Below are 14844 nucleotides of genomic sequence, written 5' to 3'. Positions count from 1 at the left end.
TGTAAATGGCTTGTTGGAATGTTCCCAAATTCTTAAGGCAAAAGGCAAGCTATGTCTTGGATAATATCAGATTAATTCCTCCCAAATAAAATAGAAATTAAAGCCACAGAATGTTACTGCATTTTAAATGAAATTTCAGCTGCCAGCCCTCTAATAGTGTTTATATGATTCTCTGCCCGAAGTGCAAATCACGGGTGCTTTGGTGAAATAGGAAACTCGCATTCCAGAGGACCCAGACATCACAGAAATGACTGTGAAAAGTTCACATAGGAGGGTCAGCTCCAGTCTGACGTTGTTTTAGTCAGCCACCACACATTTATGAACTGGGATCCCAGGCTTCAGAGCACAATCCTGGACAAGATTCCAGACATCCAAAAATGTGCCTAAATATTTATTAGTGAACAAAAGAGCTGTGTGTGATGAAAACAGGCTATGTCAGCTAGACAACCATGCCAACAGATGAACCTACCCACTTACGAACTGTCAGCATTACACTTGGATGATCTCTGCTGAAGCCAATTTTTAGTTGTTAGTCATCCACATCTATAGATGAGCTAGTATCTGTGTTGTTCCTCTTCCTTAATTAACGCTTCAGAGTCCCCTGTAACATATCTAAAAATGGTAAAAACTAGTATGAATACCTATCATAAATACCTTTTCTTGAATCACAAGTAATAGCTTCCTCATAGTAGTGAAAAGATTTTCCCCTTTCTAGACCTGGTCACCAGCCAAACTAGCCCTTTGGAGATTGCTGTTTTGTGTAAAATAGTGAAATGTAGGGTTTAAATTAGAGAGACTCCTGAACCTGAACCCTGGAGCCTAACCACCATCTTGAACTCTGGAGAGGTTTCAATCACTGGATCCAAACTTGACAAGTTTGACCACATCTCTGTCACCGGCCAAACCCAAACACTTGTTCTGAACATGCCTGAATTTTGGGAAAGGATCTGATAGCAGAGCTGAACTCTTTAGTTTGAGCCAACTCAAGTGAAGACCAAAGATTGCCATAACTGACTAGTAATTTTGGGTGCCTCAATGTTTCGGTGCCCAACCTAAAACACATGTGAGGGTCCTGATTTTCAGAAGGTGATGCTCCGAACTTTTTGAAAATCAAGCTTCTTTAAGGTGCCTCAGTTTGGGCACCCCAAATCACTAGTCACTTTTGGAAATCTTGAGTACGATTGTTTAACAATTTGTAATTATTATTCAATTGATACATAATGCAATAATATAATAATGTCAAAGGGGTTAGGAGCTTATTTCTATGCATCTTGATTTATATGTCTAACATAGGATAAAGTGTTTGAAAAGCTAATCCACTGTGTGAAATTATCTAGTTTTGCTTCACAGATGTCACTAACAATGGTTCCAAAATTATGCACTCAGGGATTGATTTAATGTCCACTGAAGTCAATGGGAATCTTTCAACTGATTGACCTCAGTATGTGCTGGATAGGTCCTTCAGATCCTGGCAGAAAATTTACACGTGGCCTGAGGCTGCTGTTTTGCAATCCAAACTGTGGCCTGGAGAAGAAACCCTCCTTATCCATGGGGTGACATTCTACCACTACCACTAGTAGCACCAGCTGGGTAAGATGAGGGTTGTTGTCGGTAGCTACCAGTGAGGTGCTCTGCTCTGGTTCGATGACGATAACAGTCGGCTGCATGCGTGTTCCCGCTGTGTGCTGCCCCAGCTCTGCACAGATAGCTGACACAGCGGACCCCGAGAGAGCCCCCAAAGACCACAGATTCTAGTAAGGTCTGAAGTCACCTGGCCAGGTTTATTGTCAAACGAAGCACAGTAATAGTTTCCAATAGACTCTACAGGACATACTACAAATATGTGCCCCCTGGCAATGGACACAGCTCAGCCAGTGGCAGGACACTCCACTGCTCCCTAGGCTGGACAAAGATATGCACTCCGGGACCTATTTTTATACAGTTGCAGGACAGATTACTCATCCCTACTGACGTATTGAGGTACAGCCAGTGGTGAGCTGGAGCCGGTTCGCACCGGTTCACTAGAACCAGTTATTAAATTTAGAAGCCCTTTTAGAACTGGTTGCCCTGTGAGGGACAACCGGTTCTAAAAGGGCTTCTACATTTAACAACTAGCCAAAAGTGGCACATTAGGCGCCAACTCCGTGGGTGCTCTGGGGCTGGAGCACCCACGGGGAAAATTTGGTGGATGCAGAGCACCCACCGGCAGCTCCCTGCCCCGCGCCTGGCTCTAGCTCACCTCCACTCCACCTCCTCCCCTGAACGCACCGCTGAGCCCTGCCTCTCCGCCCCCCGCCCCTCCCCCGGCTTCCCGTGAATCAGCTGTTCACGCGAGAAGTCTGGGAGGGCTGAGAAGCAGGCGGTGGCTTCGCGCTCAGGCCCAGCGAGGCGGAGGCGGAGCGGAGGTGAGCTGGGGCCAGGCATGGGGTGGGGAGCTGCCGGTGGGTGCTCTGCATCCACCATATTTTCTCCGTGGGTGCTCCAGCCCCGGAGCACCCATGGAGTCGGTGCCTAAGGCGCCACTTTTGATGTGATCAGTCGGGGGAGTGGCTGCTCCCCCCCTAGCTGTGCTACCCCACTCCTAGGAGCCAGAGGGACCTGCCGGATGCTTCCTGGGAACTGCCCCAGGTAAGCAACACTGGGACTCCCCACCTCGCCCCCTGGCAGGTCCCTCTGGCTCTCAGGGGTGGGGCGTGGTGGGCACCTACTATGGTGGCCCATGAGACCCTCATGCCCGGTTCTGGGGGCAGTCAGGGGACAGGGGAGGGGGGTGGATGGGACAGGGATCCTGGGGCGGGGCGTCAAGGAATGCGGGGGGTTGGATTAGGCAGGAGTCCTGGGGGGCGGGGTGGGCCACGACCCCTCGTGGGGTGAGGAGGGAATCGGTTGTTAAGATTTTGGCAGCTCATCACTGGGTACAGCCCCTTGACTCATTAGGGTGCTGTCTCCCTCTTTGATCATGTTGGTTCAAACAAACAGATCTGTCCATCATGCTGTCCTTTTGACCCTGTCTTTGGAATGCACCTGGCTGATCCTTGTTATCTCTGTGAAGTGTCCTGGTATCAGGATGTCCAGGTGCCATCTTGGCACACGTTCCTCTTATTACTACTTATATCATTAGCCCGTGCTTTCTAGGAGCCCTGTTCTTGCCAAGTTCTTCAATTAGGGCCTGCCTCTGGCTCACAGCCCAGCTTTGCTTAGCAATGCCTGGAAGTACTTTGGTTCAGGCTTTAGGCCTCAGACCAGGCCTCTGATACAAGGTTTTATGTTTCAGGGCCTCTTAGTACAAGGGTAAACCCACCTTCTCAGCCAAACTAGTTGGTCTAATGGTTTCAAAAACATAAGACATGCCAAAAGGCCAAATTCTGTGCTGATTTGTATCTTATAAAATTCTATTGACACCGGTTTCATAGGTATTAATGATGATAGGTTCTAGCCCTGGAGGTGAATCCAATCTTCAAATGAAACCAATTTTAGAAATTATTTAATATTTATGTTTCCATAATACTTCAAACTTAAAGTGATTTTCTTGTCTAGAAAAGTCTGTTACAGTATATTATCTCATCAGGATCAATAGTGTTTGTACTTGCTTCCAAACATAATAAAAGATAGCACTACAGCACAATAGCTGCTATAACACTCCATGTTATTTACTGGCCTTTCTCTGATAATGGCTGTGCTTTATATATGAACATGAAACATACATTTTTGATTTTTTTTAGGGTAGTAAGAAGTCTTTTTAAAGAAATTGCTACCACAAGCAAATTACAAGTCTATAGTATTTCCATTGCTCAGTTTGGGCACCCCAAATCACTAGTCACTTTTGGAAATCTTGAGTACAATTGTTTAACAATTTGTAATTATTATTCAATTGATACATAATGCAATAATATAATAATGTCAAAGGGGTTAGGAGCTTATTTCTATGCATCTTGATTTATATGTCTAACATAGGATAAAGTGTTTGAAAAGCTAATCCACTGTGTGAAATTAAGAAATCTTACTTTCCTGATGTCCAGTGCTTTTGATGATGTGTTATGCAGTCCAAAAACATGGGGTGAAAATTGTTCTTGTGACCACAGAAGCATTTTAGATTCTTCCGTAAGAAGAAGAGGCCCATATCCAGGTCGTTTAAATATCTTTGATTTATGTTTCCTTTCTTCTCTCTCATTATTTATAGCATTGTGGAGGAGCTACAGAGTTTTTTCAGAAGGATGCAATCTAAATGGGAACAGATTAACTTTTGCAAGATTAAAGACCACTTTGCCTTATTTCATTCAAATGTGTGGAAACTCACATGTAATACATAATGGGTCAGACCCTGAACCCCAGTACGGGATGCTGGCAGGGGACGTATCTGCAGCAATGCTGTACTCCAGCTATCCACAACTAGCAGAACAGCTCCTGCCACACTCCAGCAGGAGCTGGGATTTTGAGCTGTCACTGAGTGGTTAAAGAGTCCTTGGGGATTGTTACCATTACAAGTTAGAGGAGCCTTGAGATTGCTCTAAGTTTTTCAGGAGTAGGGCTGTGGGGAAAAGACGGGAGAAAGGAGACAAACCAGACCTCAATAGCCTTGGGATTGGGGACTGCCAAAGTAGTGTAAACACACATTTGGTCTCTACAACCACCATGGAGGTGGGGAGGAAGGCATGCTGTGTAACTAATTCCTACAAGCAATCAGCTACTTCCAAACACAAACCTGACTATTTAGCTTATTAGATTGCAAAGAGGCATTCATTTTTTGCTTAAATGCATGAATATAACTTGGCTCCACCACATCAAGCTGGAAGACCATTCCAGACATTCACCATCTAGTTGTAAACAAATACTTTGATAATTTCTTCATACACATTACCTCTTAGCTTAGAACTTTGTCCATTATTTTCAGACTGTCCATTAATATCATTAGAATATGTAAAAAGAAAAGGAGTACTTGTGGCACCTTAGAGACTAACAAATTTATGAAGTGAGCTGTAGCTCATGGAAGCTTATGCTCTAATAAATTTGTTAGTCTCTAAGGTGCCACAAGTACTCCTTTTCTTTTTATGGACACAGACTAACATGGCTGCTACTCTGTAACCTAGAATATGTAAGAATGTGTACATAGTTCACATCTGTCAGAAATTTGCTGATTTACAAAACATTCTTGACAAGCCTACACAAGATGGTTGCATACTAAGTGATTTTTTTGGAGGGATCTCATTAGACAAGGTAAAATAGGAGTGAAAGATACAAATTCCTACAAGCTGCCAGCTACTTTTCCTGTAGTAGGAACTCCAGATAGGTAGTTGAATTTTGGGGAAGGGCATATTTTCTGGGCCCTCCTCTACAGGACAGCATAAGCTTGAAAAACTCTCTGGCATGTACTGCTGGCTTGCCACCAGTAGCTTGGAATAGAATGTCCCTTTGCCATTCAAGAACCTCCAGGATTGTGATGTCCTTCAGAATGTGAAAGGATTGACAATTCTTAGGTAATATACCCTGGCAACCGCCCCCGGCCCAGGCTAGAATGATCTGCAATTTTTAAATATATAGCATTTGTAAATTTCAATTTAGCATTGTTTGTGCACTCTTTTCACTCTACTTAATTCAGTTGTGTCCACGGAGCTTCTGGGAACTGTAGCATTCCTCTAAGAATATATTGACGCTCAGTTTTACGAAGTACCATTTTTTTGACCTTGAGATTCCACAGGCACTTTTCTTTGAGGATGCACTGAATCTTTTTTTTTTTTTTTTTGAAGTACAGAAACAATGATGTACTGTTTGTTGTCTATGTTCAGGCCCTTCCATGTCTCCTGGCCCCCTTCCACCTCTGCAGCCCTGCCACTCTCCAGCAGGAGCCTGGGATTTTGAACAGTCACGGAGCGGTTAAAGAGGAAGTGTTTCCAAGATGAATTTATGGTGGACATCCTGGATGGGGCCAACAAGCAGATGCAATACCAAAGGGGAAAGGATTCATGGCAAGTGGAAAGGCACAGACAGGCAGAACAAGGAGAGACTTGCAGCAGTTTTTTTTTTCTGAAGCTGGAACATCACTTGAGGGGGGAAGATAGAGCACAACAGAAGGACCTGTTTGCGAGGCTGCTGGCATTAATGGCTTCAGGAGTTCAGGCTCCTGCTTCCCCCATACCACATCCTAAATCCCTTCCATGGCACGCATTGGACCATACTATGGTTGGATGGCCCATGCAATCAGGACTGGATGCTAGTTGGACAGGGCAAATATACCCCCAGCAGTCCTCCACTCCACTCCAGTCCTTTTCCCCCATGCAGAGGCACCAAGTGCGTGCTAGAAAGGGAAAGGAGAACGGGGACCGGGGAAAAGTAGGGAATTATTTATTTGCAGTGGTTTCACTGCTTTGCCCTGTTTAATGTTTGTGTTATGTACTTTATTTTATTACTGGTTTCAGAGTTGGTTTATTACTGGTGTTTTGGTGTTGTAATGGCAGCTGTCCCTGACAATGATTTAAGATTCTTTTTTGTAACACAGCCAGGTTCACAGGTAAAGGGTTTTACTTTATGGAAAAAGTGTATTAGCATCCCATCATATAATGTGTATTTCAATGAATAAAGATAAAGACCTGATAAGGCACAACAGGGACGTTGTATCCCAACACAATTTTTCAGCACATCTATTCACATCAATCTATAATGAAATTCCACAGCTCATGTCACACAAATCACCGCCATCCCATTGTATAAGCAGTCACCTGACCCACAATTAAGCATTCATGACAATTAACCCTTCACCCCATTCATAGCATATAGCAACACTATTTCATTTACTGTAAAAATTGCTGTACAAATACATCCATAAGTGTATTCCTCTCCCATCACTCCATGCATGTCCATAATGTGGGCGCACAAACCACCCTCGATTTCTGTTGCTCGTATGCATCCTGCTCCAGCCGTGACAGGTGCACTTTCTAGCTGAGCGCACTGGTTCATCAATCCATTACTGTCATAGGTCCATTCAGGGGCAAATGGCTCTCCTCTGGCTTCACAAAGATTATGATGAGCACAGCAAGCCACAATAATGTGGACAGCATTGATGATCCTGGAATCCAAACTGTTCGGTACACAGTGCCAACAGGATTTCAAACTGCTAAATGCACTTTAAATGCACTTTCTTTCCTCCCAGACCTGTCTTTCTCCCTCCTTTCCCTGTCAGTATGGACAGAACCACCTTTCTCCCAGTCACTACAAATGATTTGTATGCAAAATATTTTCCCCCCAAGCTCATTTGTGTGCATACCCAAAGTGACAGCTCTTTGGATTTTTCTCCATTTAACGGTGAACCAATGACTGAAATTAAATTACTTCTTCAGGGACTTAACAGCTCCTGTTAACTTCATCACCAGGATTCTCATATTCCTTTATAGAAAAATCCTGTGAAATTTAATAGGGATGAAAGTAATAGTGTTTTATAGAAATCAAATAGAACCCTCTAGGAATTACCTAACAAAATATAGCATTTAATAGAGAATTAGTTCCTTTCTATTGAATTTTGAACCAAACCTAAGAAATGCAATAGAAAATGTTATGGGTTGGTTTAGAAATTCTGTAGAAAGAATCTTCCTCTCTATAAAATTCCATAGGACTCCTTCATAAGGACTCAGCTGTATTTGTTTGTTTAATTGAAACTTTCATTCTGACAAGCACAATAGTGTGAGACTGCCAGATTTTTACTTCGCATTGTAGATTCTATCCCCTGGTCACAGTGTAGATGGAAACAAAATAAAACATGAAACTTAAAAATTTGCCTGGTATATGGGCGGGAAAGCCATCCAGTATTAAAGACAAAAAGGTTGCATTGCTATGTAGTCTGGAATTCTTTGGCATGCCGGAAGAGTTGCCAGCTGGCAGTAATATAAAAATATTAAAAAAGCATCTGCTAGATATTTACAGCTAAGGCAGAGAGAGGGGGGAAACATCCTTTGGAGTTTTTCAATGGTATGCAGAGGTCGTCAGAACGTATGTCAAACCAAATTTGATGTGAAAAACCCAAATAGGAAAGATATTCTAAAAGTATTGAGGAAGTTCTAGGATCATGTGTTGTGCCTTGCTAAGTCTACTCCAGTTCCCCAGGGAAACCTGCAGAAGGGAATGGAGGTAGGACAGCTGAAGGTAGCCGGTTAATAGCATGGACTAAGTAATCAATGTGTCCTGATAATTCAGTGAATTCAACCACCCACAAGAGTCCCTATCAACATTATTACTGAGGGCTAAGTTTCAGTATCGCCAACCTCAAGCATTCAAAATCATAAGTCAGGCCCCCCAAATTGTGAGATTAGCTGAAAAACGAAAATATTCAAAAAATAATTAATGTGGAGTCTTTTTCCTTGCCTTCTGGTCTCTGAGCCTTTTGATCACAATTTCTGCCTTTTCTGCACAGTCACGAGTGATGAAAACTCACTTTTAAAAAAATGAAAGCTGGATTTCTCACCTAGCTATCTGACTCCAGGAGCTGGTGCTTTAATAGAAATATCAACTATTGTGAGACTCACGATAAAATCACAAGCACTCCGATGCTGAATAGCACCTTAGCCTTGTCTCCAATGAGGCTGCTGGTGGAGAAAGCCATCTCACTTTGGCCCTGAAGAGTGGCTGAAAGACTTTAGTCATTGTAATGCACAGTCATTTCATTCAGCTTCCTTCCAAATGAGAAAATACTTTCCCAGCTCAGCAGAGGCCCAGACCCCATATCACTGACATCAGTGGGAACAGTATATTTCTGCTCTCATGTTCATCAGTATGAGAGGTTATCTGCCCCAAGATAAAGGTGGGCTGGGACACAGTTGCCAGCTATCTTGGCTCTATGCCAGCTTGGGTCTCCACCCTACTTAGTGGCAAAGGGGCCAAAATGAGCGAAGGCCAAATACTCTAGTTTAAGACTCCACCACATCCAACAATTTGACAGCATTCTCCTAAATTCATGTGTTTACTGTTTTAAAATTATGGGTCCCTAATGTGTACTTAAAAGAACACTGTCAGAATTGGCAGGTCAAACATTTGACCCCCCCTCCATAAAAGTCACACTAGTCTGTTCACAGAATGCTGCTGCTAACGTCAGTGCTGCAAAAACAAAACAAAGCAAAGTTGTAAAGTGGATTAATTTGATTAAAAAGCCAACAAATGTGCAGTGCATGGAAAAACTGAGCATGCTGAGTGCAGAACTAGCTCCTTTACTATTGCCTGTGTTTCAAAAGCATTACAAAAAATGCTCTTTGCATTTATGAGACAGCATATGGCCCCCCAAGAGTGAAGAGATCAACGAGGGCAACTGTTTCCTGGGGCAGGAAATATGAGGTGTTTTGGAATGGGCGCCTGTAAAAACCAGCTAATTACAAAGGACTAGTAATGGGTATGGCACTTTGCAGGCGTGCAGATTGGTGTGCATAGCACTTTGCAGGCTTTCCCTGCTCTGGGGAGTTACCATCTCAATTAGACAGATAAAGCAATGGAAAATGACTGTAGTCAGTGGAGCTGGGGTAAGGGAGACGGGAAGCAGGAGAGACAAGAGAAGACAATGGGGAAGGAATGTTGTTCTTGGAAGACCATCATTTTGCAAGGGAAGTCAGATCACACAGCAATATGGATTTTCTCTTGTGCATTTCTTATTTTTCCACATCTTAATTCTTTGGGTTTTCCGAGTTGTTCCATCTCATGCCTTGTTCCTGCTGGCCAGGAGAAGTGGTCTTTGGCGAGAGAGTTGAAGAAATAGAGTGAGTGAGCAATGGTTCCCCCCTCAGATGTTATTACCCATTTTCCCCTTCTTAGCATGGACTGAGCCCTTCATCCCAGAGATCAGCTCCTCTTCTTTCCCATTATAAATGTCTCCTGCCCCAACTTGTCTGCCTCCAAGTCTGGATCATCTGACTTAGCTTTAGCCTAGTTATTGCCTCCTTTCTGTTTCTAGTCGTGCTGACACACCCCAGAAAGCTTTGAACAGTGCTCTCGGTGAGAGCGCCTCCCTGCCCCCTGCATATACCTGTTCTTAATTCTTAAAAGCGTAATGAGTCCATTACAAAAAAAAATCTCACCTTTCAACTGAGTGGTGTGGTGTAAGGATCTATGCATGACTTTTCCATTTCCTTTCAGGTAAATGCCATCCGGTCTCTGTGGATATATTGTTGCTTCAAAGTACAGATTCCATCTGGAAGGGATCTGATAGCTTGTTCTCTGGCAGGAGTCATTTCCTTTAGGTAAAATGCCTTTCTTCCATTTGGCAGAGGAAACAGTTTCCAAAACAACTTTCTGCCTGGAAGTGTTAACATGCAGAGCTCTTCAACTGCTTTAGCCTCAGCGTCCCCAATAGGAGCCATACAAATTGTGGGGACACAGTTTGTTAAAAGAGCTCTTGCATTGAAAGCACACACTTATGCATGCAGCATTGTAGACTGTAACCTCTCCCAGGCCCTGTTCCTGCACATACACTTATCAAAGTTTGAACTCCTGCCCTTGTCGCAATGTTGTGATTCATAGCCACAAACAATCGCTCGTGTCAAACATACAGAGACAGAAACACCCAGCGTGCCCCATCTCCGTGAGGAGAATTCAGATAAGGATTCATTTGCTTGTTTCTTTGCTTTGATGCTTTCCTACATTGCTAGTTTCTTTGTTTCTGACACAATAATTGAAGCTATTTTTGCTGGATTCTTTTTTCTTGACCTTTTCTTTTACTGCCTTATAAACTTCAGGGACAGGAAGGGTAAATTCTGAGTTACACAAGGTTTTAGTTATGTGAATACCAATAACTTGAATGCAGCTGCACAAAACTAACCCTGTTTTTAAAGATGTTCTTAGTAAGTTCACCCATAGCACTACACCACCATTTATTGACTGCTGATTTAAGAGAACATGTATGCATTCTCAAATGCCATGTCTGCTTCCAGAAACACTAACCGTAAGCCTTGATTACATTAAAGTGTTTCAGCCTTCAACAGTGGTCTGTTAAAGGAATTACCACTGACATATGGCCTTATCAGTCTGTATCCATGCCACTTCGGCCTGTGATCTCATCAGATGTCAAGCAAAGTGCAGTCTTTGGAAGCAGAAAGAAAAGGAGTACTTGTGGCACCTTAGAGACTAACCAATGTATTTGAGCATAAGCTTTCGTGAGCTACAGCTCACTTCATTAAGTGAGCTGTAGCTCACGAAAGCTTATGCTCAAATACATTGGTTAGTCTCTAAGGTGCCACAAGTACTCCTTTTTCTTTTTGCGAATACAGACTAACACGGCTGTTACTCTGAAACCTGTCTTTGGAAGCAGAATGCCACAGTATGTGAGGCTGGCAATGCACTAATGAGGATTATAATACCTAGCTCACATATAGTGTTGTTCATCCACAGATCTTAAAGTGCTTTACAAGGAATCACTATCATTAGTCCCGATTTACCGATGGGGAAACTAAGGTGACCAGGTGACTTGAGTTGCACAAGCTTAACAGCAGAGCCAGGAATAGAGCTGAGGTCTTCTGACTCTCCACTCACCACTGTATCCACTAAGCTACACTGCTTCACTTGGTATCATTCTGCTTTCTAAGTTAGAATTGAATCAATGTCCTGACCAAATTTTATTATGGGTAAAAACTTCCTACTTTATCCAGCTAGAGCTTGACTTCATGTCCTGAGCTGTTTGCGGCTGCTTTGCACTATTCTGTGCAGTGGAGGTGGGGATCTGGCCTGTTATTGATAATTTTGTGAATCACTGTGAAGTTTTCAGGAGGATCTATAAAAACCAAGTAATAATAATTCTGCTCCAAAGCATCTACCTTTCTTCTATGGAACAGAACAACTTGGCTCCCTTAACCCTGCAGCAGTCGGAGATATGAGGATGTGTGCACTGTTTGTTTGAAAGTGCAGCAGGAAGCCCAAGAGGAAAGTGTGGCTGGGGAAGGTTCCATACAGAAACTCTGCAGTGAAGGGGAGAGAGGCAGCCCTAGGGATACTTCTGTTTTCCCTATTCTAATTAAGTCTCTGGTTCAGTGCTCAAAGAAAGTGGCTTTGTCTGTGTTACTTTACCATTGTCACACAACAAGGGGCACTAATGGAATCTCTGGCCATCAAGCAACCGCAACAGAAGATATTGACACACTGCCAGATTTGTTCATCTTTTCAGAATGCTGCTTGTGAATTTGCAATCTAACCCACAGCATAGAAAAAGGCGGGAGGTAATATCTTTCCTGAACCCCCTCTTCTGGCCTTCAAACAACCCCTCCCCCTCCCCAATCTCTCCAAGTTCATCATCAGAACCAGGCTCCCCATGACCAGGACACACCAACTCAAAGCAGCACTAGACCCTGCTATAACAACAGATGCAAAACCTGCAGACGTATCTCCGCTGCTACAATGATCAACACCCCCCAAAACACACCTTACAAGATCCCCGGGTCCTACACATGCCTACCACAACATGTGGTGTACCTCATTGTAACGGGGTCAGCACCAGCCTCTTTTGTGTGCTCCATTTTCTCTGGCCGATAGTGCCTGAACAGCATAGGTGCTGACTCTGTGGGTGCTCTGGGGCTGGAGCACCCCTGGGGAAAAAATGGTGGGTGCTGAGCACCCACTGGAAGCCCCCCTTCAGCTCCCCTTACCCACTAGCAGGCCCTGTGGATCATTGCCTCCTCTTCCCTCCCTGGCGCCCGCGCCTGCCGCCCACCGTGATCAGCTGGTTTGCGGCGGTGGAGGTGGAGCGGGGGTGGGAAGAGGCGGGGTGAAAGTGGGGCCTTGGGGGAAGGGCTGGGGACGTGGGGGAAGGCCTGAGGCAGAGCCGGGAGTCTAGCACCCCCCAGCACTTTGGAAAGTCAGCACCTGTGTTGCAAACACAGTTCTTTTCACAGGGGAGCACCCACCTCTCATGGATGGCCCCCTTTCTCTCGGTTAGGTATGAGCCTGCTTTTGTTTTTTTGTTCTTTCTCATGACCGCCCTCCCCCTCCCCCCAGCCAGTGGTTCTCTTGGCTGGTCTTCAGTAGCTCAGCCCTCCGGCCGAGCCGCACACGCTGTTCCCCCTTCCGGAGCATACAGTCCCGAGTTCTTATCATGACCCTGGTATGGGGCCATAGATCTTAGGCTTTTCCCCAGAGGCACTGCATTCTTCAGACACCTAGACCAGGGCCCATCTTGGTACCCTCAACTGGTGTCCTTTTCAGCAGCCCTCCCTGAGCTCAGTCTGCTACCAGACCAGCAGGGCCCATCTCAGTACCCTCATCTGGTCTGGCCAGGTTTTGTGCTCAGTGCCCCAGGCTCAGCCCACCCACACTGACTTTCGATAGCTCTGCTGCTATTCTATCCAGCCAGCCAGGCACCTGGTCTTTGATAGCCTTTGGTGGGCTCAGTTCTGTCTGGTGAGTTCTCTGCAGTGAGCTATCTGCAGTCCTGCTGTTCGTCTAGCCAGCCAGGCACCCGGCCCTCCCGTGTCGAGCTCCACAAGGCAACTGAAGTCTCTGCTCTGCTGCTTGCCTTTTATCTGGCCCTTCTGGCCCCTTATTGGTTGCTCCAGCAGCCCCTCTGTTGGCCGCTCTTCTGCAGCCACTCTAGGCTGCCTGGACAACTTCTTACCGATCTAATTTGGAAAAAGAACGAGAAGTACATGTGGCACCTTAGAGACTAACAAATTTATTTGAGCATAAGCTTTCGTGGGCTAAAACCCACAAAAGCTTATGCTCAAATAAATTTGTTAGTCTCTAAGGTGCCACAAGTACTCCTTTACTTTTTGCTGATACAGACTAACATGGCTACCAGTCTGAAACCTGATCTAATCTGGGACATGGTGATGCAGGTCTGGAGGCCGCCAGCAGGGGGCCCCTGGACCTAGTCCCCCCTGCCACGCTCATCCAGTGCACTTGTCAAGGTTCCTTCCCCACTCTGAACTCTAGGGTACAGATGTGGGGACCTGCATGAAAGACCCCCTAAGCTTATTCTTACCAGCTTAGGTTAAAAACTTCCCCAAAGTACAAACTTTGCCTTGTCCTTGAACAGTATGCTGCCACCACCAAGAGTTTTAAACAAAGAACAGGAAAAGAGCCCACTTGGAGATGTCATCCCCCAAAATATCCCCCCAAGCCTGACACCCCCTTTCCTGGGGAAGGCTTGATAAGAATCCTCACCAATTTGTACAGGTGAACACAGACCCAAACCCTTGGATCTTAAGAACAAGGAAAAATCAATCCGGTTCTTAGAAGAAGAATTTTAATTAAAGAAAAGTAAAAGAATCACCTCTGTAAAATCAGGATGGTAAATACCTTACAGGGTAATCAGATTCAAAACATAGAGAATCCCTCTAGGCAAAACCTTAAGTTACAAAAAGACACAAAAACAGGAATATACATTCCATCCAGCACAGTTTATTTTACCAGCCATTAAACAAAAGGAAATCTAACGCATGTTCTAGCTAGATTACTTACTAACTTTACAGGAGTTGTAAGGCTGCATTCCATTCCTGATCTGTTCCCGGCAAAAGCATCACACAGACAGATGAACCCTTTGTTCCCCCCGTCCAGATTTGAAAGTATCTTGTCCCCACATTGGTCATTTTGGGTCAGGTGCCAGCGAGGTTATCTTAGCTTCTTAACCCTTTACAGGTGAAAGGGTTTTGCCTCTGGCCAGGAGGGATTTTATAGCACTGTATGCAGAAAGGTGGTTACCCTTCCCTTTATATTTATGACAGCAGTAAATGCCCCAATAGCAGCAATGTGGGTGAAACCAGACAATCACTATGCTCTTGAATGAACTCCACAGGATAATGGTAAAAGACAAAAACACCCTGTCATCCATAGGTGAACACTTTTCACAAATAGATCACTCTATATCTGACTTCTCAGTCCTCATCCTCAAAA

This window comes from Eretmochelys imbricata, chromosome 5 (genome assembly GCF_965152235.1).
Source record: "Eretmochelys imbricata isolate rEreImb1 chromosome 5, rEreImb1.hap1, whole genome shotgun sequence".
In the NCBI taxonomy this organism is placed as follows: Eukaryota; Metazoa; Chordata; order Testudines; family Cheloniidae; genus Eretmochelys; species Eretmochelys imbricata.
The sequence above is the reverse complement of the archived record's forward strand: the minus strand, read 5'-3'. Positions refer to the sequence as shown.